Here is a 27,337-nt window from a genome sequence, read left to right on the forward strand (position 1 = left end):
CTGATTTCAGAAAAACCTGGAAAACCTACATAAAATGATGTTGAGTGAAGTGAGCAGAACCAGAAAAACGTTGCACACAATATATGCAAAACTATCTGATGATCAACTATGATAGACTTAGCTCTTCTCAGAAATATATGATCCAAGACAATTCCAATAGACTTGGGATGGAAAATGCCATCTGCATCCAGAGACAGAACTATAGAGAGTGAATGTGGATTGAAGCATATTATTGCCCCCTTTTTTTGTTTCTCTGCTTATTTTGCTTTTTCTTTCTCATTGTTTTTTCTCTTTTGTTCTGATTTTTCTTTTGCAGCATGACAAATATGAAAATATGTTTAAAAGGATTATACATATGTAACCTATATCAGACTGTTTGCTGTCTTAGGGAAAAGGAAAGGAAGGAGAAAAAATGTGGAACACAAAATCTTACAAAAAAATGAATGATGAAAATTATCTTTACATGTATTTGGAAAAATAAAATACAATTGAGAAAAAAGAAAAAGAAACAATGTTCACTGATGCAACGTGCAATGAATAGAACCAAGAGAACATTGCACACAATAATAACAATATTGTAAGGATTATCAACTGTGAAAGACCTAAAGACTTTGATAGATCCAAAACAATTCCAAAGTATCCATCATAAAAAATGTTAACCACCTCCAGAGAAAGAATTGATGAACTCTGTGTTTAAACTGAAGTCTTCTCAATGAATGAGGAAGAAGTGGGGGAAAAGGAGAGAATCTGGAACTCAAAAAAAACTTAATATTAAAAATAAATTTTTTTCATAAAAGAAAATTTCTACTGTGAGGGAACCTTCAAACTTCAATGATAGTCCATTATGTTTGGGATTCCTATTATTATTTCAAGTTTTCCTAATGTCAAAGCCTCTTTGCAACTTCTTCTCATTATTCATAGTTGAGCCCTCTAAAACCAAACAGAATTAAAATAATTCTAATGGCATATATGCTGCAATAGAAGAATTTAAAGACAACTATCATATCCCACTACCACCAAAGTCTCCTCTTTCCAAACTGAACACTCCTAGTTCCTTCAACAATACTAATAAGGCATGAATTCAAGACTCTTCATCAATCTAACTGCTCACTCTGAACATATGAAAATTTATCAGTCTTTATTAAAATGTAATATGCAGCTAATACCACAAGGAAATCATTGAAAAGAAGAAAGTTTGTCAAAATATTTATAGGAGCACTTTCTGAGATTGCAAAGAACTGGAAACAAAGTAGATGCCCGTCAACTGGGTAAGGGATAAACAATTTGAAATGATGAATACAGTGACCACAAAGAAGAGTGGAAAGTTCATTCTACATTAACTGATGTAGGATGAACTAAGTAGAACCAAGAAAACAATAATGACTACAACAAAGTAAATAAAAAGAACCACACACATACAAAAATTCAAAAGTGAATACTATAAAATTATAAAGACTGAGCATATCTCTATAAAGAAGAGACATGAGAGTACATTTTCCAACATATCACTTTGCAAAGACATGAAGTCTATAGATGTTATGCATGGAACATGTTTTCAGATACTTCAATACATTGTTCAGTTAAACTAATATTTTCTTTTTTTCTTTGTCTAAGAAACATAATTATATATGAAATGGATCTATGGAAGGGAGAAGAGAGAGATAGGGAATAACTATGATGGTGTAAAAAATAAATGACATCAATAAAAAAATATTTTTTTAAGTATTATGTCCAGAACCAAACAAAGGATTCCAGATTTAGTCTGAATAGATAAAAAACACAAAATACTTATTACTAACGCAGCCAAGTATTATTGCCTAGTAGAGTGCGGGGCTTGAAGGCAAGAAGACCTGAGTTCAAATCCAGCCTCAGACACTTATTAGCTGTGTGCTGCTGAGTAAGTCATTTAACCTGTGTCTTAATTTCCTCATCTGTAAAATGAAGAAAATAATAGCACCAGCTCTCAGGACTGTTGTGAGAATAAATGAAATATTTGTAAAGCCTTTAGCATAGTTACTGGCTCACAGTAGATGCTTAATAACTATTTCCTTTCTTCTTTGTTACTGGGGATGATATTTTTAAATGTTGCTCAAAATCAAATTTTTTTGGCTGCATCATCATACAATGACCTTGTAGGCCACTAAAATCCCCAGTTTTTTTTTTGAAAATTACTAAACATTACCTCCTCTCAATGTGAAGTCATTTTCTTGAACCCAAATGTAGTACTTAAGATTTATTTTTAAACTAACACATTGTTGGTGGAACTGTAAACTGATCCAACCATTCTGGAGAGCAATAAGGAACTATACCCAAAGGGTTATCACACTGTGCATACCCTTTGACCCAGCAGAGTGTTTCTTCTGGGCCTATATCCCAAAGAAATCTTAAAGGAGAGAAAGGGGCTCACATGTGCAAAAATGTTTATGGCAGCCCTTTTTGTAGTGGCAAAAAACTGAAAACTGAGTGAATACCCTCAGCTGGAGAATGGCTGAATAAGTTTTGGTACATGAATGTTATGAAATATTATTGTTCTGTAAGAAATGACTAGTGTGATGATTTCAAAGAGGCCTGGAGAGACTTACATGAACTGATGATGAGTGAAATGAGCAGGACCAGGAGATCATTATACATAGCAACAAGATTATATGAGGATCCAATTGGAGAATGGTTGAGTAAATTGTGGTATATGAAGGTTATGGAATATTATTGTTCTGTAAGAAATGACCAGCAGGACGAATACAGAGAGGACTGGCGAGACTTACATGAAGTGATGCTAAGTGAAATGAGCAGAACCAGGAGATCATTATATACCTCAACAACAATACTGTTTGAGGATGTATTCTGATGGAAGTGGATCTCTTCGATAAAGAGAGCTAATTCAGTTTCAATAGATCAAGGATGGGCAGAAGCAGCTACACCCAAAGAAAGAACACTGAGAAATGAATATAAACTGCTTGCATTTTTGTTTTTCTTTGGATTATTTATACCTTCTGAATTCAATCCTCCCTGTGCAACAAGAGAACTGTTCGGTTCTGCACACATATATTGTATCTAGGATATATTGTAACCTATTTAACATGTACAGGACTGCTTGCCATCTTGGGGAGGGGGTGGAGAGAGGGAGGGGAAAAATCAGAACAGAAGTGAGTGCAAGGGATAATGCTGTAAAAATTACCCTGGCATGGGTTCTGTCAATAAAAAGTTATTTAAAATAATAAAAAAATAAGATTATATGAGGATCAATTCTGATGGACGTGGCTCTCTTCAACAATGAGGGGATTCAGACCAATTCCAACAGACTTGTGCATCTACACACAAGAAAGAGGACTATAGGAACTGAATGTAGATCACAATATAGTATTTTCACTCTTTTTGTTGTTTGCTTGCATTTTGTTTTCTTTCTCATTTTTCCTTTTTGATCTGATTTTTCTTGTGCAGCATAATAATTGTGGAAATATAGAAGAATTACACACATTTAACATATATTGGATTGCTTGTTCTCTAGGGGAGAGAATGAGGGAAAGGAAGAGAGAAAAAATTTGAAACACAAGGTTTTCCAAGAGTGAATGTTGAAAAGTATCTTTGTATATATTTTGAAATTAAAAAGCTACTTAAAAAAGAAAATAAAAAGCTATTTTTAAAAGATTTATTTCTATTAAATCTTATCAGATTCAAAATATTTTCAAAATACTTTGTTATAGAAATATTTGATCCTTATAAGTCATAAAGTATGGTTAAAATATCAGATGTAGATATAGGCAATAGACAAATTAATAAAACCTGTGTTGATAATAATATGAGGTTCAAGGCATTTCAGAAAGAAATAATTTTTAAAAAGAGTAAACAGATCATGTGACCTGTAAAAGAACACACTTGATAGAAAGCTATCTTCTTTCTAGTCGGGTCCATTCTATTATAGCATACTATCTGGATCAAAAAATGAAAGAAAAGTTATAAAGATGTTTATGATTTTAAAATGTAATTTATGAGGGGGAGAAGCTTTAAAGGGGAACTATGATTATTTCACTTGGGGAAGAAAAGACTTAGGGAAAACTTAATAATGACCTTCAGCTATACGAAGGGTTATTATAGAGAGGATAATGACCAGATGTTCTCCATCTCAACTAAAGACAAAACAGGAGGAATTGGGTTTAAGCTGTAGCAAGGGAGAGCTGAGTTAAATATAAGGAAGAATTTACTGACAGTGAAGGTTATTAAACATTGAAAAGAGAAACCAAGTGAGATTGTGGGATGCTCTCTGGAGATCTTTAAAAAATAGAATAGCTTCTCGTCTGTCTAGGATAATTTAGGTGTGATTTTGTCTGATCTTATGGCCTTTAACAGTCATCTAATTCATCCCCTGGCTCTAGGCAAGACACATTCGCCACTGTAAGCTAATGTTGTATAGTGTTCAGTAATGAGCTCTCAAAAGGAGAATAAGCATTAGGAAAATGGCAAAAGCTCTCTTGGAAAAGAAACTCATCTTTCTCTTTGAACTTTTTCTCTATGTTTGCAATTGTATACAAAAATAGCCCAACAAAGCAGCCTTCTATTGATGTGCTATTCTAAAGCATTAAAAGGAATCCAGGTGGAAGATTAAAAGTGGATGATGTTTTGAATCATAAACGTCCAAAAGTATTTATTAAGCACCTCCCTGCTAGGCACTGTTAATCATATTAAAGTGTTACCAAGAGAAAATGTGATATTTACTTCTCTGGGACTCCCTAAGAATAAAAATTCTTAACTATTTAAAGAGAAGGAGTTAGAGTAGATTGCTCTTAGGACAAATTTTTTTTTTTTTTAGTATTCCAACCCCTCTTAGAATCTTATAAATAAGGATTTTTGTTGCATTAAACAAAATTCATCCTTTCCTCACAAGATGTTGCAAAATTTAAAAGGTATGATTTTTGTAGCTTTTAGTCAATTCAATAAGCACCTGCTAAGGCCCCATTATATACCCTGGCATTTTGCTATACTCTATAATCTCTGCCCATAAAGAGTTTATATTCTTATTTTTACCATATTTAACACATATTAGATTACTTGCCATTCCAGGGAGGGGGTGAGGGAAGAGGGGGACATATTGGAACAAAAGGTTTTGCAAGGGTTAATGTTGAAAAATTATCCATGCATATGTTTTGAAATAAAAGGCTTTAATTGAAAAAAAAGAAAAAAGAAAAAAAAAGAGTTTATATTCTTCTGGGGAGAGAAAGGGAAGAAAACCGTGTATAGATAAGTAAATACAAAATAAATATAATGTCATTTTAGTGAGAAGAGAAGAACACTATCAACTGGATGAATCAAGAAAGGATTCACAAAGGAAGTAAGACTGAGCTGAGGTTTGAAGAGAACTTTTGTTGTTTAGTCATTTCAGTCAGGTTTGACTTTTTGTGATCCCATTTGGGATTTTCTTGGCAAAGATATTGGAATGCTTTGAAAAGAATTAGGAATTTCAAAATGCAAAGATGAGAATTCATTTTAATTCACTACATAACATTTATTAAGCAACTTCTACAAGTGAGGCATTGTAATAAGTACAGAAGATACAAATGAGAAAAAACCCCAAAAAACAAAAACAGTCCCTGTCCTCAAGGAACTTACAATCTAATGGCAGAAAGACAGAAGGCAAAAAGAGTCTAGAAAGTAGGGCAGAATTCTCCAATTGATAAATGGTCAAAGGATATGAACAGACAATTCTCAGATGAAGAAATTAAAACTATTTGTAGACATATGAAAACATGCTCCAAATCATTATTAATCAGAGAAATGCAAAATAAGACAACTCTGAGATCCCACTACACACCTGTCAGATTGGCTAGAGTGACAGGGAAAGATAATGCGGAATGTTGGAGGGGATGTGGGAAAAAAGGGACACTGATACATTGTTGGTGGAATTGTGAACACATCCAGCCATTCTGGAGAGCAGTTTGGAACTATGCTCAAAAAGTTATCAAACTGTGCATACCCTTTGATCCAGCAGTGTTTCTACTGGGCTTATACCCCAAAGAGATACTAAAGAAGGGAAAGGGACCTGTATGTGCCAAAATGTTTGTGGCGGCCATGTTTGTAGTGGCTAGAAGCTGGAAAGTGAGTGGATGCCCATCAGTTGGAGAATGGTTGAGTAAATTGTGGTATATGAACATTGTGGAATATTATTGCTCTGTAAGGAATGACCAGCAGGATGAATACAGAGAGGCTGGAGAGACTTACATGAATTGATGCTAAGTGAAATGAACCAAACCAGGAGATCATTATATACCTCAACAACAATACTGTTTTAGGATGTATTCTGATAGAAGTGGATCTCTTCGATAAAGAGAAGATCTAATTCAGTTTCAATTGATCAAGGATGGACAGAAGCAGCTACACCCAAAGAAAGAACACTGGGGAATGAATACCATGTTTCCCCGATAATAAGCCCTATTGAGATTGCTACTGTAGTGAAGGTGATCCCCTGCGCTACACACTACATTATGGTACCCTCTGTATGCACCGTCCCCCTCCTCCCCCTGGGTGAAACGCACACCGCGCTCCGAGCTGCATCCAATCAGAGCTGCAGCAGTGAGTGTGTCATCCTGTTCTTCCCCAGTGATTTGCTTGCTGGCGCCATTGAGAGCAGTGCCGTGGAGGAGAGCTGAGGCAGGACAACATAAAAACCCGGTATGTAAGAGGGAGTGAGGGGGCATGATGGAGGATAAAAGGGACATGATGGAGGATAAAAGAAGAACTCAGCCAGCACTCACCACGCTAAAGAAATGAAGAACTTCCTTGCAGAGAGAAGAATAGATCAAGTAATGATTCCTGCAGGAATGACTGCCTATCTCCAGACCCTTGATATTGCAATAAACAAGCCATTTAAGGACCATTTGCGCATGGAAGTCAATGACTACATTGAAAATAGAATGGAAAGAAATCAGCGTGGAAACTTTGTGAAGCCCTGTCTGCAAGAAGTCGTGACTTGGGTGAAAAAGTCATGGGATAAAATGACTGACAGCCGTGTCGCCAAGGCACTACGAGCAGGTTACCTGGACAAGACATGTTCATTTAAAGAGAGCTATATTGCTGGACATGACAGATTGGGTCCACTTCTTCTGAAGGAAATAGAGGCGCGGGGCAGCTAGGTGGTGCAGTGGATAGAGGACCAGCCCTGAAGTCAGGAGGACCTGAGTTCAAATCTGACCTCAGACACTTAACATTTCCTAGCTGTGTGACCCTGGGCAAGTCACTTAACCCCAATTGCCTCAGCAAAAAAAAAAAAAGAAAAAGAAAAAGAAAAAAAAAAAAAAAAAAAAAAAAAAAGGAAATAGAGGCGCAAGACATCCAGGACGGAATTCAGGGTATGGACACTTATGACGATGTTGTTGAAGAAGATGCCATGATCATTATTGAATAAAGGTACTTTTTTTTGTTCACATTTACCTGTTTATTAAAATTGTTCTCAATATTCATTAAAATAAGCCCTCCCCTGAAAATAAGCCCTCTGGTGTTTTTCTGTCCAAAAAAAATTTAATAAGACAGTGTCTTATTATCGGGGAAACACGGTATAAACTATTTGCATTTTTGTTTTTCTTCCCGGGTTATTTATACCTTCTGAATCCAATTCTCCCTGTGCAACAAGAGAACTGTTCGGTTCTGCACACATATATTGTATCTAGGATATACTGTAACCTATTTAACATGTAAAGGATTGCTTGCCATCTGGGAGAGGGAGTGGAGGGAGGGAGGGGAAAAATCGGAACAGAAGTGAGTGCAAGGGATAATGTTGTAAAAAATTACCCTGGCATGGGTTCTGTCAATAAAAAGTTATTTAAAAATTTAAAAAAAAGAAAAAAAAATGAAAAAAAAAAAAAAAAACCAAAGAAAGTAGGGCAGAACCTAGACAGAAGTAAAAGGAACACCCAGGCAGGTAGTGGTAACCACCCTGAGGATATCTTGTTCAGCTGAGTTGAAACCAAACCAGCAGAGCCAGAAATGCAAAGTAGAGTAATTTGGAAATCCAATTTCTGACCTCAATATTGGAAGCCACTGGGAGGAATTTGGTATTCCACTCTCCAACTCTCCAATCAGAGGTTTGGCAGGGCACAATAAAATAGAATAGAATAGAATAGAATAGGATAGGATGGGATGGGAGGAAAGGGAAGGGATTGGGAAGAGTTAGGAGGAGATGGGAGTGGACTGAATGGGAAGGGAGTGGAGAGGACAGGACAGTATAGGATAAAGACATAAAGGACTCACAAGAAGAAAACAATATAATGTTGGACTGTTTATTGATCAGGTCAAAATGTGTTAAGGAGAGAAGAATCCACCTTCCCACCTGGACCACTGCATTCATAGCTGGTACAATGAATGAAAGTGTACCAATATGTGAAGGGGAGGCAAGAAAGCTGTGTCATCAAGAGAGAGCCATTTCTCAATGAATACCAGAAGAGGGAAGGAAAAGATTTAAGATGAAAGCGATTGTATTACCAATAGATCAGCCATTCCAAAGTACACAGTGAAAGGAATGGATGGTTTTAAAGGTTGAAGGAAAAAGAGAGTAGTTGGAGATGGCTCTGAACAATGGTAGTCAAAGATTCAGAATCACTGGGATGGAGAAGATATGGTGGTGTAAGAGTTTGTTAATCATTGAGGCACAAGTCCAAAAAAAAAAAAAATTCAAATCATTAGAATTATCCAAGATACCTTAAAAAAGAATGTTTCCCCTCTTGGAAGACTTCAAAAATAAGGCAGATAACCACTTGCTTGTGTTATATAATCACATACTATATTATAGTATAGATTAATTTTATGTAGAAGTTGACTAGATAAATGAGATTCCTCCTAAATCTAAATTCTCTAATTTTTTGATGAAAGAAGGAAGCTACTAAAGGGTACAAAAAAGGATAGAAAGGATGAAGGAAGCTAATAAGGTGGGGATAGAACCAAGATGGCAGAATACAGTCTAGAAACCAACTGGTCTCCCAACAGTTCTCTCCAAACAACTTTAAAATAATGACTCAAATCAAATTTTGGTAAGACAGAACCAATGAAAGATCAGAAAGTGATCTTTATCCTGCCCAAGACTACTTGGGAAGTCCACAGGAAAAGTTTGTAACACCAGGGTAGGTTGAGACCAGAATAAGTCAGGAGCATGAATGATGGATCTTGAAGGTGGTCAGGACAGAAGCACTAGCAGCAGCAGCTTGGGAAGCTCTCAGACCAGATTTGGTAAGGAAACCAGATAACCGATCAGAAAGATTATAGGAGCAATGACTGCAGCTAGCACTAATTGCCCATAAGCTAATCTAAGTTGTAGCTGAAAGACAGAAAAATGATTGTGATCCGTCACAATGGAGCAATGAGATCTGGTCACAGGTTCAGGACCAAGGGAAACATATTACTTGCAGCTGAAAGGGGACTAAAGACTCTTTCTGGACAGCAACAAGGATAACAGTGACCACTGATGATATCATCTTGGAAGCAGAGAAAATTTGCAAACCCCCTAAATTGTCTCTGAAAACAGCAGCATGAAAAAAGCCTGAAGCTTGAACCCCCAGAATAAGAAAGAGGAATGCGCTAAGAAAAGAAGGAAGAGAGAGGAAGAATGAAGAATTTTTTCTCATATAAAAAGGCCAATAAGGAAGAACTTTTATAATAGAAAAAAAAATGAGGAGCAGGAAGGCAGGTCTGGCAGCAGACAATATTTATATCTTGCTCTCATTTCTTCAAAAAGGGGATGGATATATATACAAATTTAGTTGAATGCATACATATATCTTACCCAATAGGGAAAACGGAGGAGAAGGGGATATGGGGGGAAAAGTAAAGGGGAGGGAAGATTAAGGTAGCAGTAGTGAGAAAACAAAGAAACTTCTGAAGAGGGATAAGAAGATGGAGGGAGAGCGAGAGATAGAGCGAGAAAGAGAGCGAGAGCGACAGAGAGAGAGCGACAGAGAGAGCGACAGAGAGAGAGCGACAGAGAGAGAGAGAGAGAGAGAAAGAGAGAGAGAGAGAGAGAGAGAGAGAGAGAGAGAGAGGGAGAGGAGAAAGAGAAAGAGAGAGGAAAGAGGAAAGAGAAGAGAGGAAAGAGGATGAGAAAGGACAGAGGACAGAGGAGAAAAGAGAGGAGACAGAATGAAGGAAAATGCACAGTAATCATATCTGTAAACAGGAATGGGATAAGCTAACCCATAAAATGGAAGATGATAGCTTAGATTTGAATGGAACAGAAATCAGAATCCAACAATATGTTGTGTAAATGAGATACTCTTGAAACATTAAGTTACACAGAGTTAGAATAAAGAGCTGGAGAAAAATCCATTATGCTTCAGCAGAAGTAAAAAAAAAAAAAAGTCGGGAAAAAAATCATGATCTCAGACAAAGAAAAAGTAAAAGCAGAGTTAATTAAAAGAGATAATTAGGAAAACTACATTTTTCTGCCTTAAACAATGAAGTGATTCCAAAAAAAAAATTAGCAAGTTTCTCTAATAAAGGCCTCGTTTCTCAAACATATAAAGAACTGAGTCAAATTTCTAAAAATAAAAAAAAATTTAAATTTTAAATTATAAAAACAATTGATAAATGGTCAAAGGATATGAATATGCAGTTTTCAGAAGAAGAAATCAAAGTTATCCACAGCCATATGAAAAAATTCCCTAAATCATTTCTAAATAGAAAAGGGCAAAATAACACAACTCTGAGATACCACTTTATATCTATCAGGTTGGTTAATATGACAGAAAAGGAAAATGATAAATGTTGGAGGAGATATGGAAAAACCAGGACACTAATGCCTTGTTGGTGGAGTTATGAACTGATCCAAACATTCTGGAGAACAATTTGGAAGTTTACCCCAAAAGGTAATATAATAAAACTGTGCAAATTCTTTGATCCAGCAATACCACTACTAGATCTAAATCCCAAAGTATCAAAGAAAAAGGAAAAAGACCTGTACATACAAAAACAGTTATAGCAACTATTTTGTGGTGGCAAAGAATTAGAAACAGAAAGGATGCTAATCAATTAGGGAATGGCTAAACAAGTTATGGCATAAGATTGTATGGAATACTATTGTGCTATAAGAAATGACAAGGGAGAGCGATTTCAGAAAAACACGGTAAGATCTATATGAACTGATGTGAAGTAAAGTGAGAAATGGGAGATCAACATGCACAGTAACAGTAATGTTATAATAATGACCAACAATGAAAGACTTGGCTATTCTTATTACAATAATCCAAAACAATTTCAAAGGAGAGAGGATAAAAAAATGCTATCTCCAAAGAGAGAACTGATGAAATCTAAGCGCAAATTGAATATAATTTTCTCATTTCATTTTTTTCATTTTGTTTTGTCAAATGGTTAATATAGAATTATTTTGCATGATTTCACATGTATAACTGATATCACATTGTTTGCCTTCTAAACCGGTGGGGGAGGAGTGAAAGAGGGAGAGAATGAAACTTAAAATTGAAAAAGAAAATAATGTTAAAAACAAATCACAAATAATCAGTTCTTCTAAGCTCAAAGAGAAAGAGGAGAAAATGGTGTTTATGCACTTAAGATTAGGCATTCTTTTTCTTTGGAATTTGCAAGACTCAGACACTCAAAAATAAAACAGGTAGTTTCCAAATGGTAGGACAATAAGGCTAAATTGAGATAGCTGAGGAAATTTTTCTGGTACCAATAAACATAACCTATAAGTGTTTTCTGCTATGTTGCTGTCAAATACAAAAAAAAAAAAAGTTATTTGCACAGTTAATGGCAGAAAACACTGACTCTAGGGAAATTTTCAGATGCTTGAAATAAGAGTTTAATATTTCAAAACTGAGTAAATAAGTTTCTAATGCCCTGCTATAAAAATTGCTATCTGTTCCTAAAAGAGACATAACAGTTAAAACAAAGACATTTCAGGATACATTTTGTCATTTTATCTAATAAATCATAATAATTATTTTCTTATAAATATTATCTCAAATTGAAACAACAAAGACAGTACCTATAAATAAATTATTAATATATCAGTGCTACTATCTTGTTCTTATCTTTTTTGATGCAGTTGAGCTAGAAGTTAATTGAGCCAAGGAACAAAGACAACACTTACAAATAAATACCTTAGTTTCAGGTAAGATACAATGAGTTTAAAGCTATCAGGGAAAAAGCTGTGGCTAAATAGGTTTAGAAATCAAAGTTCATCCTGAAAGCCAAGAGTAAGAAGGATATACTTAATTTAATACAGTACCCATTTTAATGTATACTTTTTGCATGCTTAATGTATACTTTTTAGATTTTTGTAAAATAAGTCAGGACAAATTAGAAAGTATCCTAACAAAAGCATTTAAGATCCAAGAATGGAATCAAAAGAACTTCCATGGAAAACTTCTTCCTGCATGTACTTGGCCAACAAGACATTGACAAAAACATACTGAATGAATGGTGGTGTCATGCAGATGTGCTTATGGAAATAGCATGGCTTTTAACAGCAATTCAAGACCAGGTCATAGACACCAGAAATTATAGAATGTTTAAGGAGCCTGGATTTGGTATTCAAAACAGTTTATACAAGGAATCACAGACACTTTGTTATACAATTCCGCAGTCTACAAAAATTTAGTACCCACCAGATACCAAGCAAAACATGACCTGATTGTTGGAAGCTTCCTATGTTTCATAGACTGACAGATGATAAATTCCCATAATACAATCTTTAAAATATCTTTGAGAATGCAAACCAATAAACTATACTGGAATCAGATCATTAAAACAGAAAAACTATTGCTCACAATCAGCAGGACATGACAGTGATTCATAAAATCTTTAAGGCAACATTTTTAATAGATGCCACTATATTAAATACTAATAATCTCCAAGCTGAATGTAAGTGGAATAAAAAGCTTTCAAAATACAGACCTAGCAGAAAACATAATCATCTGCTAGAAAAAGGATAGGGACATATTGGAATATCCTGAAGATGCTTTCATCAGGCCAATAAAAGAGTCAAATCCTTTCATGCGAATTACTAAAGTACTTATTTTATCTACCTAAGCAATAGTCCACTGAATATTAACTATAAACAAATAATAACAAAATAGCATGTACCAAGATTGTTTCAATCCAAAGTCCAACAAACAAACAAAAAAGAATGATTTTTCTATAATGCTAATAGCAACACAGATTACTCATGAAAATAACAGTAACTGTGTAAAACATCACTTCAGACTGTAACAATTAAGCACCTGCTAACTATCTGGCAAGACATGATTTGGTAGCTAGAATTATACCATCAGTAGCTCATTATCTTTTAAAAACTAACAGGTGACAAATCCCCCCTCCTATACACATAAACTTCAAAATATTCTTGGAAAATTTCAAACAATAACTGTGCTGGACATTACAAATATAATTTTTGTTCAAAATCATCCACAAATAATTTTGATTCACAAAAACTGAAGAATGTTTTATATTTGACCATACAAATATTTATTAATTTCAAACTAAGTGGAACAAAAAAAGTTGATATAGCTAGCAGAAGAAATTCATTCATGAAGGAAGAAGATAGAGCATATACATCATCCCCATATCCTCTTTGCTCCTAAGATTGTCTTAATAATGCTTTCAGTGAACTTCCAGAAAATGAAATCAAATAAATGCTTTATCCAATTACAGAAACACTTATTTACTCACTTATACAAAAGTCTACAAAAAATTATATATAAAAGAATTTTGGCAGGAGCAGCTTATCCCAGGGCCATTTCTATATGAACTACATTTAAAAATATGAGAAATGAGAATAATAACAATAGCAATAATATGAAATGACTAAGATCCAAGAGTAGAATCAAAAGACTATCCAAACGATGTAATTCCCATGTTCTCGACCAACATATCCTGAGTGAAGTCTAAATTGGCAAATCCAGTAATTCTGCCTGGAGGACATTGTTGTTGTGCCTGTGAAACCTGGATAGTATACTAGCGCCATGCCAGGAAACTGAATTGTCTCAGGAAGATTCCGAAGATCACCCGGCAGGAGAAGATGCCAGATACTGAGGTTCTTCCTTGAACTCTACTGCAGAAAATGCAACTCCATTGGGCTGGCCACATTGTTAGAATGCCAAATGTACACTTGCCAAAAAAAAATTATTTTATGGAGAACTCACATAGGGCAAGTAGTCACAAGGTGGTTCAGATAAAGTACACAAGTTTCTCTTAAAAACTTTATAATGGAGTGTATGATCTGGGAGACACTGGTATAGGATTGCCCAGCATGGCATACCTACATCAGACAAAGTGCTGTGCTCTATGAGCAAAGCAGAATTGAATTAGCTCAGAGGAAATGCAAGAGTGCAAAATTAGAGAAGCCAGCCCAAAATTATGTTCAACTTATGTCAGAGCATTCCGAGCTCATATTGGTCTGATCAGCCACAGTTGGACAAACTGTTAATTTGATTCTAACATAGTGATGTCACTTTGGTCCTCATTGAGAAAAAAGAACACCCCAAATGGGGTAATAATGGACAACAAATCCACTAAAAACCATATTACTAATTGAAAATTTAAAAAATAAATTCTAATGTTAAGTAAATTTCAATATTAAAAGGATATAAAAATGTATCCTCCTCCACTAATAGACACCATGTCAGAAACTCAAGAAAATATGACCCAAAAGCTGAAGAAGCATAGATCTACTCTTTGATACTAATTCCTACTAAGTTGGGGTTTTCTGAGCTTCAAGTAAGAAAGTGGTCAAATGAACATCCCAGTCTTTAAAAAAATCAATGACTACATATCACTGGAACTGAAGGTGAATGAAGAATAAAGTGAAAAGATTAAAAGGAATAGAATGATAGAACGCAGAGATCCAAATCCAGCCACAGTAGCAAGTATGGACACTATGAGACATTACAGACCAAGTACTCCCTTCTTCTCACAATGGTCCAAAATCAAATTATCAACCACACAACACTAGCACAGTCCCAACAAGACAACAATACATTGACAAAGAATTGTTGAACAAATAGCTGATTCATATAGATTGATTTCTAGAAATCACAAATTTATGGTAATAACCAGGAAAAGGTCATCACTACCAAAATTATAGAATTTCCCTCAAGTAGCTTCATCCTATTGGATCAATGCAAATTTTACAGCTTTTTTTTACATTTACAACATAGAAACTGCAAAGTTACAAAAATTGGGGCTTGCTCTTTTTCATAATCAATGATAAATTTTCTATAATTTGGAAAAAACTCAAAATACCTTTGAGAATAAAGACAAAAAAAATTGCTCACAATTACCCGTACATAATATGGATCCATAAAAATTTAAGAACGATATTTTTAATAGATGTTGCCTTACCAAATATCCATAATTTCCAAGCTATGTGGAATTTAAAGCTTTCAAAAGAGATATGTAGAGGAGAAAATTAAAACCATGTAGGAAAATATGATCATCAATAAACTAATCTATTAAGGAGACTGTCTCAAATTTGCTTTCAGTGAGTATAAGAGATGAGTTTTATTCAGTTACTAAAAGGATTTATGTTATCTACCTGGTAACAAGGCACAAAACATTAAACATAAAAGAATAGTAAGATAGAGACTGAGACGAACTATACCAAAAAAAGATAATGAGATGATAATAATAATAGTAGTCTATGTATATATAATATATGTATGCAGCAGACCACTGATTCATTAGAATGAAGCTCAAAATGAATACATTTGAAGCAGATTTTTATCTGATTACTACAGCTCCAACCCAACTTATTTAAATCAGCTTTTGATCCCCCCCAAAAAAGGAAAGTTGGTAAAAATAAAGACTGTTATTATTAATCCTATTCTTATAAAAGTTTAACCAATATAAAACAATTACCATAAAGAAGAAGCCAAAGGAAAACCAAAACTTTTAGCCTGCAAACATTCAATCTCCTTTTAACTAAAAAGGCAGGGCAACCAAGGGGAACAATGGTACAGGATTTCAGTTCAGTCGTTTTTTATTTATGTCCAGCTCTTCATGAGTCAATTTGGAGTTTTCTTGGCAAAGATATTTATTTTATAAAATCTGAGGCAAATGGTGTTAAATAACATAGGTCACATAGCTAATAAGTATCTGCAACCAGATTTGAACTAAGGAAAATGAGTCTTTCTGATTTCAAATCCAGTGCCCTATCCACTGTGCCATGTAGCTGCCCACAAATTAGGATAAAAACTGTTTTATAAAACAAAATGGAAGAGATAACATGAGTAATAAGATAGAGAAGTAGTCATTTTCCTCAGAATTCTTTAAGCCAAAAGAATTTTCTTTAGAAAAAGAAATCACAAATCAAAGTTAGAATAAATAAAAGATAAAGAAACAAAACCACTGTACAACGTGTTTTCTTTGTCTTGATCGAAAAAAAAAAGCTCTTTGTTTAATAGGACAAAATGCAGCCTTTTAAGATTTTCATCCAACAAAGAAATTCTCATGCAAATTCTAAGAACATATAAGATTCCATGATAGATGCAACCACAGAGAAAATGTGGGTCAATGATCTTCTGGTTATCAGTATCAAGCAAGGCATAAAACAGGCACACGAATACTCATCAAAGGAATCTGCCATTATCATGGAGGATATCCTGGGGAAACCAGATCACAGCTATAGAGGCAAAAAAAAGACCTCTGAGACAATTTATTCCAACGTGTTTAATTTGACGGATAAAAAACAAGGAAGACAAGGGAGGTTAATTAACTTTTCCAGAGTCACCCAATCAATGGGCACCAAAGGCACAATTTTGACTAAATTTTCTATATCCAAAGCCAAGTCTCTTGCCACTGACCTTTATTTAAAAAAAAAAAAGAAAGAGAGATGATTCTTTCTTAGTGTTTAAAATCTTCAATAAAACAAGAATTAGAAAGTATTGTTCCAATGAAGACAAACTTCATCTATCTAAACAGGCAAAATGTACTCCACACCCAATATCCCAAACAGTTCAAGGGCAGCATAATGTAGTTAAAAAAGAATCATCCTGGAAATTGAGTAGGGTAAAGGCCCTAGGCTCATCCATTTAATAGCTGTATTCCACTTAATCGCTGAACTTAAGTCCTCATCAGCAAAATGGACATCATAATATTGACATTGTAAAATCTAATTCACAAGATTGTTGTGAGAAAAGTATTTTACAAACCATAAAGTATTAAATAAATGTGAATTTATTATCTTCTACAGTATCCCTAAAAGACGGTAATCTCATATCTGCTTGAATATTATCAGTGACAATGAGCTCACTATTTTAAGAAGCAAGATATTCCAAGGATAGACAAGTCTAATGATTTGACAGTTATGATTTAAGTAAAGATTAGATCTGCTGCTCTATGATCTATTTTTACCCTCTAGACAGAACAACAGAAAATAAAAACATTCCCTCTTCTACATAGATGTTTTAAGATAACTAATGTCTCCCCTTTGTCTTCTCTTCTACAAAATAAACACCTCCTAGACATAATTTTCAGACTTCACACAATCCTGGGTACTCTCCCTTGGACACTTAAATAAATGTGTCCTAAAAAGATAATGAAAAATGTTGGAGGTTATGTGGGAAAACTGGGCCATTAATACATTGTTGGTGGAGTATTGAATTTCCAACTATTCTGAAGAACAATTTGGAACTATCCCCAAAAGACCATAAAACTGGGCATAGCCTTTGATCCAGAAGTGTCTCTAATGGGTCTGTATCCCAAAGATCATAAAAAAGAGAAAAGTCCCACATGTGCAAAAATGTTTGTAGCAGCCCTTTTTGTAGTAGCAAGGAACTGGAGGAATATTATTGTTCTAGAAGAAATGATCAGCAGGATGAGTTCAGAAAAGCCAGAAAGACTTACATGAACTTATGCTAAGTGAAGGGAGCTGAACCAAAAGAACATTGTACACAGCAACAAGATTATGTGATGATCAACTATGATGAACTTGGATCTTTTCAGCAATGAGGTGATTCAAGGCAATTTCAATAGACTTGTGATGGAAAGAGCCATCTACATCTAGAAAATGAACTATAGAAACTGCATGTGGATCCCAATATAGTATTTTCACTTTTCTTGGGTTTTTTGTTTGTTTATTTGGGTTTTTTCCTTCTTTTTTTTCCCCTTTTGATCTGATTTTTTCTTGACTAGCTTGATAAAAGTGGAAATATGTTTAGAAGAATTGCACATGTTTAACCTACATTGGATTATTCACCATCTAGGGAAAATAAGAGGTGGGGAGGGAGAGAGAAAAATTTGGAACACAAGATTTTGCAAGCGTGGATGTTAAAAACTCTCTTTGCATTGCATGTATTTTGTAAAATAAAAAGCTATTTATCTATCTAAATAGATACAGATATATCTAATGAGTCCTAACCAGCCGAGTAGAATTAAGATCTGATAAGATAAAGGGAAGCTACTTAAGTAGGCTCTACTATAGCAGTTCTATAGCAGAGAACAACTGTTTCCTCAACTAGCATGTCCCAAAGATTTAAGTTTTGAGGAAGGTTATTCTAGTTAATTGTATAAAGGAAATGAAAGAAAGTCAAAGATTGCTACAAGTCTAAATATTAAGCATTAAAAACCCAAACTAAAAGGGAAGCTACAGAAATTGAAAGAAGAAATAAGCAAAAAAAATCTTTATTAAAGGACTAGAATGTGTAAAACAGTGTTAATTATTAGAGATTCAAACAGATAAACAAACTTTTCCTGCTCTCAAAGAGCTCACATTCTAGTGATGGAGACAATGACTATAGAAGATTTCAACAGCAAGTCAAAGGGAAAGGCTTTATGGTTCTTAAAAGTACAAGAGAAAAGTTGATGGTCATGCATTTTCTTTAATATTTCCACTGATAAAATCCTATTTGGCAACATCAAAGACTTGTGTGGAGAGAACTTTATTTTTCTACATCTTCAATAGCTATGATTGCTAACTTGGATCACAGCACCGACAGTAGCATTTACAAGGTTACTTTCTGAAATGATGGCTAGGAGGGGTTGCAAAAAGGGTGCCACTGATGTTTTCAAAGTCTTTGGATTTATATATCCAACTGTAGCAGCTGCTCAGTGGCTGGTGAGTTACTGAGGAAAGTGTTCCAAAGTTGTTCCTTTCCATGAATGATGGCAACAGGGACCAGGCTGGAAGCAGCCCTGGTGTTCTAGAGAGCACCAGAAAGAAAGAAGTCAAAATATCTCCAAAAATGCGTCTGAGGACTAGGAGGATGATGGTGCTATTAATTATAATGGAAAAATAAGGCAGAAAAGCCAGTTTCAGAAAAAGCTCAATTTCAACAGTTTCAAAACTAGAGCATAAGTGGAACATAAACTACAGAAAAGGTACAGAGATAGGATTAAGCACTTAGTTTTGGATTCATCTATATATAAGTGGCAATTGAACCATCTAATATGAAGTCCTTCAGGAAGCACCAACTTTACCTCATCATACTCCTTTGTCTAACCCTATTTTCTAGACAAGTGAGAAAAGATAATTTGTTAGCTTACAATACTGCTGTCTCTTGAGTAGAGACCACCTGTACAATAGTCGCTTATCAGGAACAAGTGCCATAGTTGTCTGTGCTAACAGAGTGGCTCTACACATCACTTCATCATAATCTCTGTATTAAAAGGGACCTTAGTGGCCATACAGAGTAACAAGCCCAAATAAGAATCATCTCATGGTGAGAATTTCCCCTACTTCCCAAAGCACTGGGGCCAGACATTGTTTTACCCTTAACCTACTGTGAGGAGTCATTTGTGCTTTTCTACCACTGCCCTGCTCTAGTCCCAACTCTGTGGCTCAGAACAGAACCTTCAACAATCTTCAGACTTTATACCTAAGTCACAAAGAATGCTTTTTATCCACACTAAGAAAATTGTAGTACATAAAAAATAAAAGTGATTTTCATCTTCAATCATGATAAAAATTCTCTATTGATCACTGAAGCTTCAGACTGGGTAAAAAGAAAAGCAGTTGACATCATTGAGAATGTACCACTAGCATTGTAACATGTCTGACAAAACTGGGTCAGTACCATGCAAAAATATAAGATGGGATAAGCAAAGTCATACAGTCTAGAGTCAAGTTGCAATATTAGATTTCCCCACTTCACAGTCATTAGACTGTAAGCTCCCTGAGAATAACATATATGCTGTTTTTCATCTTTGTATATAATAAATAACACTTATTTTGAGTCTGTTTTCTCAATTGTAAAAATGAGAAGATTTAATTAGATGATATCAAAGGTCTTTTCTAGATCTAAATGCTGTTTTTTTAATCAATTTTCACAGTAATATTTACTAAAATGAACTTTTTTTTTAAACCTATCTCATTTTCATTGCTCTTACCATAGTAGGTCATTGTCACTGTATACCAAAATCACTATAATGATGTTTTAACTTTTCTGTTTTAATTCTCATGCCTTATTCTCCCTTCAAGGGATTATTCTTAAATTTTTATTTTCATCATGTCACTTCCCCATTTAGATACCTTTAGTATGGCTTCTCTATCCTCAAGACAAATTCCAAATTATTCAAACCTAACTCCCTCATATTAACATTCCTTCCAGGCTGGTTTCCTCACTGTACTATGAGTAAGACCATGGTTATTTCTGCCTTTGTGACTTTATTCATACTTACACCATTATGGTATGGGTGTTACATGGAAAGTTTAATGAAGACCATGAAAAACCAAATCAGAACAATAAGATGGATTTTATATGCTTATCTCTGAACAAGGACTGAACTTGCTTTATTTTTTAACTTACAAGGATACCACAAGTTCATCACAACATTCCTTTATACTTCTCTGTAAATGCACTAGAATAAGACAACATGGTATAATGTAAAGAGTGTTTAATCCAAAGTCAGAGGACCTCGGTTTAAATCCCAGCTTTCCACTTTCTACCTGTGTTTTATTTGGGTCAGTCAATTAATTTAAATGGGCCTTAGTTTTTTCACTTATAATGAGGAGGATAGACTAAATGTTCCCTTCTACCTCCAAATTTGTGGTCCCTTTCTCATAAATTCAGTGCGGAAAAAATGATAAATGTCATATTATCTTAGTAGAACCCTCAAGGTATAAACTATTTTATTTTGAGTTCCCAGTGCCTTACATAATACCTTGAACATAATAGAATTTTGCTAAAAATTTGTTGAATTGAATTGAATACAAGATAAATAATTGTTCAGTTTTATTTTCTTAAATACATATTCAAATCATGCCAGTCCAATGCTTTCAGTTGTTGAAACTCAAACTTACTATTTTTATTTTTTTCAATAAGTTGTTACCAAACATAACTCCATTTTCCCCCTGTTCTTTTTTAATTTTTCTAATTATAGAATTTGGGAGATAAGAACATTATTACTGCATGGCTAATTAAATTATACTGTTCTTTGGAAATAATCTCCCATGAGCTTTCTATAGCATTTCTTCTCTTTAAGAATATGGAACTATATGTATTTTTCTACTTATGTTAAAATTAGAATATGAGCTCCTTGAAATCAAGAACCTTTTTTTTTAACCATTCTTATTATTCTAAGTGTTTAGCACAGTGCCTGACACATAAGTGTTTTAAGAAATGCTTATTGATTGAGGAAAAAAACAAAAAGATTCTGTTCCTAAGCCTAGACAACTAAAAAAATAGTAAATACATTCAACAAAAATAGGGAAGACAGGAAATTATTCATTCAGTTTTCATCACATTGCCTTTGAGGCTTTGAGAAGATGTCCAAGTTCAATAGATATTTGGAAATATGTGACTTGTGTCAAAAGAAAGATTCCCATGGAGATGGAAAAGACAGAGATAGAGACACAGAGACAAAGTCAGAGAGACAAAGAGAGAAGTATCAAAGAAGTTGCAGAAAAAAAAAATATATATATATATGTATTTACATATACATATATATAGAGACAGACACAGACATGGGCATGGACAAGGACATAAGCATAGGTATATACAGACAATGATGTAAAAATATGGAGATAATAATTAAAATCATAGGAATAAATTAAATCACCAAAGGCAAGAGTAAATACAGGAAAAAAGGGAACCTTGAGACATGCCAGCACTTAGAGGTTGAAATGAGAATAAGAATACAAGACAACAGAAAAATTGCCTAGAAGTAGGAGGACCAAGAGAAGCAAAAGGAAAAAGGGAGTGGTTAACAAAACCAAATGCTGCAGAAAGATTAAGGAGAATGAAAACTGAGAACAAATCATCTGATTTGAGATTATATGTCATTAGTGACCTTATAGAAGACAAGGAAAATGAAAAAAAAAAAAAAACCCAAGAATTATAAAAGATTTAGGGTTATAAAAATTATGTTGGCTGGCTCCTTAAATCCACCATTTAAATGTTTTCTCAATGAGCCTAGATAATATAAATTCTAAAATACACAAATGTTCAGCATTGGTCTCCTCTGCACCATATAAGCAATCTCTGGCTAGAAAAACAAAAATAATTCTCTGTTCAATTAAAGCCATCAGCATAGCTTGATTTATCCCATATCCCAAAATTCCATAAGACCCAGCAGAAGTAGGGGAAAAGCAGCATATTAAGGTTGATTCAATCTTTTCTATATAACTTATTTCTTAAAGAGTTTAGAATTACTGTTGCTTAATTTTACAGATTCTAAGAGGGCAATTTATAGAAATGAAACTTAATGACCATGAAAACAGCAGGAAGACAAACAACAATATGACTATGGTCTCTTCTACATTTTCAATTTAGTTTTTATAAAAGCCCATATTTTCAATGACAGAAAATTTCTCAGTGATACAATAGTAATTATTTATGGTGACAGTCAAGCTGTACAAGTTACAATGAAGGCTCAAAGCTTCTGGTGGACAGTAACATACTGTAGGGAGCGCAAATTTCAAATGCAAAGCAAGACAATTTTCAAATTTCAGGCACACAAATGTCTCTACCCAGCTCTGACCTTACTTAGTGTATTAAACGACTAATGAATAAAAATTGGACTTTAATATTTACATAATATATAAAAAATAAGACTATTTTTAAAAGTTTTTCATTTATTTTAAAAAAACCTTCATATCAAGACTACACGTTTCTACCTAATCTTTTATACTTTTCTTTCAATGCTACTCCTTATTTAGCTTGTGCTCTTCTTTGCCATCTAAGATACATGATTGAGTAGAATGCCAGCTCTTACAAGGAATGATAAAATATTTGTCGAATGAATGAACAAATACACTGCTGTAATTCTAAAATATTCACGTTATTATGTAAAATGATGGATTTATTTGTAATTTTTATATACCTAAAAGTAACTTAATAACAGACCAAATATCACTTAACTCCCAATTTATTTCCGTCAGTTAACAGTGAGATTGTAAGATGTTGTGCAGTTTAAAATATGAACACATTTAAGAAAATGCTTATTTAAAATCAAATTATTAATATCCAAGCACCTAATAAAAGCTCAGAAGTATCTAAACTATGCCTAAAATATTCAGAAAATTTGAAATTTCAGTACATAAGTGAAATGCATTGCCAAAGAGAAAAGAAGTATATCGTATATAAACCAAAATTCACCTTATTGTACAAAACCATCAGCCTAATTTACCGCTTGTAAAAAACAAAAACAAACCAACACAAAAACTGAGTTGGAGAAGTTTGTTTCTCCCAGATACAGTTACATGAAGTATTTTGGTGGTAGCGAAATTCATTTTTAGATTCCTTAACATGTAGGCCGAAGATAATACAACAATGGTAATAGTAAGAAACGTTAAAAAGCAAAATATTTATTTTTTTGATAAAATGAAAGTAAAAAGAATATGATAAAAATGTAATCAGAGTAATAATTAAAACAATTAAAATTTTAAATTGTCTTTTGAAATTATCAATTTTAAATGTACCTTTGACTATATTGCTTTCTGTGGGGTGAAATATGAATATAAATTTAGAATTATAAAGTTATTCCTATTCAAAAATCTTAGTTTTTTCTAAAGAAATAGTGAAGTAAGTTCTCAAAGGCCATTTCAATATAAAGAGAAAGTTTTTCAATTTGGCATTAACAAATAATAAAAAATTTTATTCTGCTTTTTAAAAGGTATCTAGACCCAAAGATCTAAATAATTAGATAAAATCATAAGATATATAGTTCTGATAGAAAGCTTATTTGCTTTCATATCTTCTTTTATAAATCTGTGACATGTTAACTGTTTTGGTAAAGAAATGAGCTGTAAAATGGCTAATTCAGAAAGAAAAACAGAGATCACACAAACACTTCCTTTTCCAGGGAGTATCGGTGTGTCTTTTTCTTTCCAGGCATCCATTTTAACAAACATGATTAATACTGTATTAAGCAGCTTACACAATAAAAGATAGTATTTTGCCAATCCACATAAACTAATAAGTGAAATTTTTTTTGAAGATTAAAATGTTGATGAATAAAATGGCTTAATAATAAAACTTACAATCTTAACTCAAAAATTTGTTTTAGTTTTCCCATTTTCAAATAAAATTCATATAGTAAATGTCATTATGCTTGTTGATATATTATTGTCATGCTAGAAAATTATTTAAAAGATGCCTGTGATCTAAGTTCTACAATGTGTCGCTATAGGTACATGTACACAAAGCCTTTTTCTTTTGTCCAAGGATCCACAAATAAGATCAAAACAAAAGCATGTAGTTTTGTACAATCTTTTCTATAGTTGTGAATGAGTAGTGATGATTTGAATGTCCTTGATTTTCTCCTCTTCTAACACATACAATGAAAAGGAAAATATATTTTTATAGAAATCATAAAATTGCATATCCAAATGAATCAAATCATCTCCTAAAATAGCAGAAAACTTAATGAAAGTGAAAATGGTTCATAAAAATACATGGCTTACAGCTTACAAGTATTATCCCTTACAATAATATTGTTTTCAAGAGCAAAAGTTGTATAATCTAACTATAATCAGGCCTATTGGGCAATATTTGCTATTGTAAAATTCAAAATGAAGTGCCTATTTCACTGAGAATTTAGATAATTTTTCAAAGAAAATGAATGGTCCTTTGATCTCTCTAAAATTTCAACAGAAGTCCACAATGCAACAATTTCTTAATTAAATTTAATCAACTGAAAATCATGGAATCTTTTTCCATTACTTAATTCAAACACAGTTCGCTACATACTGGTTTGCTTATCCATTATAAACATTTCAAATTTCAATTCTCCACTCAGTCATTTCTTTTAACATCCGAAACATTACCTTTGAAAATTTCCCCCTCGCATAGATAATTCACTAATGTTACCCATCTTTTATACATTATACACTACCCCACCTCCCCAAAAAAAAAAAAAAAAAATGTTTTAGAGCAGAGACAAAAAAAAAAAAAAAAAATGACAATGCTCACATTTCTGGTTTGCCCTTCAGGCGTAGTCTGGGTGTCTTCAGCTTGCCTTTCTGGTCTTCAGTGTTGTCACTAATTGCTGGGGAATGTAGTTAGGACAGCATGAAGCATCAAAAATAAAAGCTGTTGCTTTAAGAAAACATTTTCTTAAATACTTGGATAAAACAACTTTTACTCTTAGTTCTTGGCTGAGTTGTATAAAATCTTGGAGATGCTCCTTGAAAAAGTTAATTTCTTTAACGGGCAAAAAAAGAAAAGAAAAGAAGATCTGAAAACTTACGTTCTGAATACATTCCGAAGGATGCCTGATTTGATTTGAAAGCAGGTTTGGGCTGATGAGCAAACTTTTTTGTCGAAAATTAAGATTCTCCCTTTAATTTGGAAATTTGCCTTGCCATCTTCTAAATTAATCCTGTCTCCCTTACAATGTAATCATACCTGCAAAAACCAAATGCAACATTTCCCAAATGTGTGGACATTGTGGAAGCTTCATTTGAAAAGCTTCTTATTTCCCTTAATACTGGTGACTGACCGGAATTGTATGTACCACCACTTTTTAAATAGCCCAAGAGACTTAAAAAGCCTTCTAAGTTTGAAAACCAAAAAGTTCTGGGTTTTTCTGTGCCCCAGGACGGTTTCTTTCCTCAAGCTCAAGCCGAGAAAGCAGACAAAAGAAGCTGATTTGACTGAGCTGTGCCAAGTCTTGCCTTTTTTTTTCTTTCCTCAGCTCTCTCCCTCTCTCTCTCTCTCTCTCTCTCTCTCTCTCTCTCTCTCACTCTCTTTTGCTCCCAGTATGGCAACCTTCCCGAGCAGGCTTGGCGGAGCTCCAACCTGTGCCAGTCTGTCTGAATTCTTGTTTCCAAAAGATGCCCTTTGCGGATCAATTAATATATTTAAAAACAGGAAACCGTGGTTTAGTAACCAAATCCTGGCACCAACAGCCTCTTCTCCTGCCAAATCACCTTACAGATTTCATGGTATCCTACCTTTCGTAATCACTATAAACATTTTCCTGAAGCAATCATGGAATATCGGAAGCCATTCACTGTTCAGCGATAAGGAATCTGTTCTCTAGAAATGCCCATATGCGACATTTGCACAACCTGCAGTAAATCAAGAGTCTTCTGGGAGAGGGGATGTATATAACTTTAATAAGTACGTACCACATACTGTATTTCTTTTTATAATACTTGGCTTTCCTTGTCCTACTGCAAAGAATCCTGGGAAGAACAGAAATGGAAGCATATACATATAATCATATTTTATCTTCTGAAAATTTTGCTGCAAAGTTAGGTGATTCTGATCAGAATGTCAAGTCTTAAAGGTAATCAAATATCAAAGCTGTAGCTATGTCTAATCTTCAAAATACCAATTATTGCAAGTAAAAGAGAAGGGAGGGCAAAGAGGGAAAAGGGGAAAGGACTTATTTTCAAAAACAGAAATTCCTCATAAAAAAAAAAAATCAAAGATTTTTTTTAATATGATAAAGTATTCCCATAGAGACTTTTATAGATTTGGAATTTTAAATTAAATTGGGTTAGGATTTGGAGTAAGACTAAATACACACTTGAATCTTTGCTCAAATACTTCCTGGCTGAATGACCTTGGAATGGTCATTTGACCTCTATGTTTGAGTTCTCTATGTAAGATGAGATAAAAATAAAAGACTGTTAAAATAGGGGAACTTTAAAGACCTTTCCAGATAAGCATCCTATTATATCCTATTATTTTATCATAATTTTATTATTATTATTACTCTATATCACATTCTTACATTTACTTAAACAGGTCAATAGATAGTACTTCTTTTACAGCCCATCAGCTGGAGGAAACTATCTATTCTTTATCTCGGGCATAGAAATTTTATCTGTACTCATTTCCTCCTGAAAAAAAAAAAATCCATTACCTTCATCCAAAAGGCAAACTCAATACATAGGAAAGAATACCTAGTGGGTAGAAAATCAGGAGATTTGAGTACAAATTCAGCCTTGCCACTAGCT

General features: G+C 33.9%; 1 protein-coding gene across 2 annotated transcripts in view; it reads right to left on the reverse strand.

The window, feature by feature from the left end:
- Nucleotides 1-27,337, reverse strand: part of MSRA (methionine sulfoxide reductase A) — a 527,887-nt gene that overhangs the window by 442,318 nt on the left and 58,232 nt on the right. Inside the window, exons 1-2 of one of the 2 annotated variants that reach the window (XM_051975734.1) lie at nucleotides 25,618-26,012; nucleotides 25,341-25,416 (exon numbers count right to left, since the gene is read on the reverse strand). The exons of the other annotated variant lie outside the window; for it this stretch is intronic. The gene's annotated coding sequence lies outside the window, so the exon portion shown is untranslated. Of the gene's footprint in view, nucleotides 1-25,340; nucleotides 25,417-25,617; nucleotides 26,013-27,337 lie in introns of those variants that run through there. 2 annotated transcript variants of the gene reach the window in all.

This window comes from Antechinus flavipes, chromosome 2 (genome assembly GCF_016432865.1).
Source record: "Antechinus flavipes isolate AdamAnt ecotype Samford, QLD, Australia chromosome 2, AdamAnt_v2, whole genome shotgun sequence".
Taxonomy (NCBI): Eukaryota; Metazoa; Chordata; class Mammalia; order Dasyuromorphia; family Dasyuridae; genus Antechinus; species Antechinus flavipes.